Raw genomic sequence first — 4,264 nt, 5'->3', positions numbered from 1 at the left:
CTATTGTATTTCCTATTTTAATCAAGTCCCTGTGTGGACATTTATTTGTTTCAGTCCCTGCGTGGACTTATCTTTTGTCCCTGTGCAGACATCTATCCTTGTATTTGGTCCCTGCGTGGACTTGTTATCTGTAAACCTCTGCGTAGGTATTTGTCTATTGAAAGTCCCGTTTAGGGCAGTGTGTAATCATTATTATGATTAATTGAATGTTAAATTATAAAAATTTCACTTTTGTCATTTTAATACATTAGTATATGAAATAAATTAAAAATCATACCTTTTAATTAAGTCTTCCTAAATAAAGAATCTTAATGGTGAGACCTAGCCTGGTGTCATTATAAGACCCGGCCAAGATGGTGAAACCTGGGTAAAAGATTCAGATTCCTGTTAACCTCTGTAAGCATATTAACAATCTTGGCAGATGTGATTCGTTAAAATCACACGCGTCATTCTTATATAAGAATCCTTCAAAGGATTCCAAGACCTAAGTTAATGATTTATAAATCATGGGTATAAAAATCATCAATTGAGATGATTACTTATCAAACATCCATTAGTGATGTAGTGCCTACGGGCCATACTTATTGTCATATAAGATAAAGGACAGTTGTATCCTATAACTCCCTGTCAGAAAAGGCAAAAGAACTATGGTTCAAACCTTCATGCCTTGATTCTCTGAAATCTTGGCTGATAATATCTAAAACGTCCATGTGACTAGGCTTTTGTGCCACTAACAATATTGTTTGTAATTAGGATAAGTTATAATCGAATCCTAAATAAAAGTGAGTAACAAATTAACCAAATATGGTCTATGTTTACCATGGTTAATGAATTGCCATAAAAGACAATTCCATAATAAACTCCTAAATAAAATTCTATCATATTCCTTGTAGCAGATCAAGATCTCAATGGCTGACCCAAATGGAGTTAATAGTCAATCTAAGGAGGATGACAATGATAACGCCCAAATTAATACAACGGGCGCTGAATTGAAAGCTTTAGTAGACGACGCTGTTAAGACTGCCTTAGATCGGCAATATGAAGAGTATAGCGAGTCTCGAAGCAGGACCCGATCTGCACCACACTCTAAACCAAAAACCCATTCTGAGCATCACAGCAAACCTCCCTCGACCCAGTTTAAGCCTAAGAAGGACAACGATCGGCACTCATCGAACGAGAATAGTGCCCGTCCTAAGAATAAAGTGTTCGATAATGCACCTCGCGCCAAGGGATGCACATATAAGTATTTCGTTTCTTGCATGTATCACCCCAAAATCGGGTCTGGTAATCAAACTTCGCTAATAGTGATGAACAGGTAAAATACCGTTAGTGGTAAAATTAACCCCGTGAATATTAGGACTTAAACAAATAATCCTAATATAATAAAAAAAAAGAAGAATAAATGTTTTGAGAAAAACAAAGTTATAAGGAGCCCGGGTTAACGGGACTTAAAATAAACGGGTTATAACTCCCGGAACCCACTAAGTTAACTAGGAATAATCAACCTGGTTAGTTATTTCTTTTAAGATAATATATAAGCATGAACTTGTAAGCCTTTTAAATAACCTTTGAAACTAGAGGGACCAAAAGGGGGCAAAGATGAAAGATTGTTTTTGATTAAAATAAATAAACACCAAAACACACACTTGAGTGTGTGTTTGGTCGTACATCATCAGGAGCACAAGAAGGGTTCCTTCAAAACCCTAAAACCCACAAATTCAACAAAATCAAAGGGAAATAGAGCTAGAGAATTGGGGCTTTAACTAAACTCGTGATCACCTCAGTAAAGGGATCATAAGGTATGCTTAATTTCATTGTTTGATTTCATCTTGAATTCTTGATAATAATTGAAGTCGAAAATTGGGTCTGCATGATTGATGTTCGAATGAAATTAGGAATGAAATCATGACTAGGAGTAAACCCTAGTCAATATCTTGTTGAATTGATGTTCAAATTATGAGATTCATGATCATCCACTCATGGGTTAAATGGGTCTTGTAGAAATAGGATGAACACTAGAATTAAAATTGTCAAACTAGTGTTATTTGAGCTCTATGAAGCAAGCTTAGAATGTTAATGAATAAAATTAGACATATGAACTTAAGGAGGATGTTAAAAGTGGTTAAATAACTAGTCTTGAAACTAGACAATAATTTTGTAAAACGATGCACATAAGGTGTTTGTTAGAATGCCTAAGAGAAAGATAAAATGCTAAGTTTCAAATAAAAACGCATATTCGAATAACATAGTGAAATATGTGTTATATGTCATGAATGGAGTTCTAAACAAATCGTTGATTGAACTCTATAGACAAAGGAATCGAGTCTTTAAGCGGACAAACCGGAGTGGACACGCGCTTGAAGGGAACGCTTTAAAGGTACGCGACTTGTCATCTCGTTACATTTATGTAGACAAGCTTAGTTTATATATGTGTAATGTATATAGTAGCGAAAATGGTTGTGTTGCTATGTCATTGAAGTGATGGGATTCACTCGACTACCAAATGGGTCAAATTATTAGTTAAAAAATAGAAGTGATCAAAATGAAGACACCATTTGGTAAAAGTTATAATGGATCGAACAATTTAAAAATATTGTTTTTAAGTAATAAGAACCATGGCGCGAACCGGAATAGGTTCAAGTGGCATTATGGTATTAATCTACCATCATACGTTGACAAATGGTCATGTCGACTAAATGGGTCAAATAGTGTGCAAATACCATTTGACAATAATAACTAACGACTACTTGCTGAGTTTTTGTATAATAGGAAATAACATGTATTTGCGTTGCTTTAACTAGAAAATTTAAAGCAAAAAGTATGTATACGGGTCGATGCTATGACCCGAGCCAGGTACGCATATTTAGAGTTCTAGTAGAAGTGATATTTTGGTCAAAATTATAGCGAAAGTCCTTTGTCGTAAAATGAGGGACTAAAATTGACCAAAAGGCCCTTATTAGATAAACCGGGTAAACGACCCTTAGAGGTTGTTTAGGAACTTGTGTTGTCATTACGTAGCCCTTAGACACGTATATGAGTCTTAGGCCAAAACCTTTTGTGAGTTAAACGCCCTAAAGGGGTCATTAGCGTAAAGTAACTAAACGAAGGGTAGATTGGGATTTCGGGTTTTCTTAAGTTAAATCCACCGCAAAAATAGTTGTGGTGGAAAATAAGTAGACACTAAAATTTGGAAATATAAGGCGTGAAAAGAGAAGAGCGGATTTGATACTTAAATGCATAAAAACCCCCAAACGGGTCAAAATGAATTACGCGCGTAGCTTGGGTGTTTGCCGCGTAATTCACAAAACTTATGAATCCAAGATAGATATTTTTAGTTAAATACCTTGGTCTAAGAACTTTGATTAACTAGAATCAAGTTTGGGAGGTCTTAAATACAAACGGCTCAAATGTTAATTTTGAACATTAAGCCGAATACTTAGAAATCCAGAATTTTATTAGTTTGAATGTTGGATTTTAACTCCATAAGGTGGAGAATCAAATTACAATTACGTAGGAAGAAACGGTACGTCAAACGGATGAGCGGATTGAAAGATACGAAAGGTTTCATGTCAAAAATGGCAAAATGGGAGTTCTGATACAGGGGCCACCGTAACTTACGGTGCCCACCGTAAGTTACGGTGGGGCTGAAATCGTTACGGTGATTGCCTCCTGTGTTACGGTGGAAAAAAATTTTAATTCAGGGGCCACCGTAACTTACGGTGTCCACCGTAAGTTACGGTGGAGGCCAGATTCAAGTATTTGTTTTTGGAACAAGATTTCAATGTTGGATTTTCCTAATTTTCCTTATATCAAAACTGACTTTTAAGTTGGTTTTGATCTCAGGTGAATGTCGAGGGTCCCGGATGATGATCAAGCATCGAGCAAGAACCGAACACACGTTAAACAAAGCTTCCGCAATATTGTTTCGCCGTTATTCTAAAACGGCGAATTGAACCACATCATGTTGTATCACCTAAAATTGTAAAAGTTTTTAATAAACCGGTATTTTAGCATGAATGTTTATATACAATTACTCAGTAATTGTGATTATTTTTTTGAAATCGCTAAATAAAACTATGGTTGTTACAAGTTGGTATCAGAGCCTTGGTTTAAGAGATTCAAGTATGGTGGGGAAAACCATGCTTGGACTTAAACCTTATGCTCTTGGCAAAGATTGGTGTTCGGTTCGAAGTTTGATCGCAAATCCGGTAAGTACAAGTATGTTAATGGGCTAGTATGATTAATGTGTTGTGAACAACACATA

At 35.8% G+C, this 4,264-nt stretch overlaps 1 long non-coding RNA gene across 1 annotated transcript; it reads left to right on the top strand.

Moving 5' to 3' along the window:
* Positions 1 to 1,749: 1,749 nt before the first annotated feature.
* On the top strand, positions 1,750 to 3,923 carry LOC110934557. The gene is made up of 3 exons (XR_002588435.1): positions 1,750 to 1,799; positions 2,311 to 2,377; positions 3,844 to 3,923. It is a non-coding gene; the product is annotated as an uncharacterized LOC110934557 (long non-coding RNA).
* The last annotated feature ends 341 nt before the right edge of the window (positions 3,924 to 4,264 follow it).

Source organism: Helianthus annuus, chromosome 10 (genome assembly GCF_002127325.2).
Source record: "Helianthus annuus cultivar XRQ/B chromosome 10, HanXRQr2.0-SUNRISE, whole genome shotgun sequence".
NCBI classification, from domain to species: Eukaryota; Viridiplantae; Streptophyta; class Magnoliopsida; order Asterales; family Asteraceae; genus Helianthus; species Helianthus annuus.
This window is presented reverse-complemented; position numbering and strand designations above follow the sequence as displayed.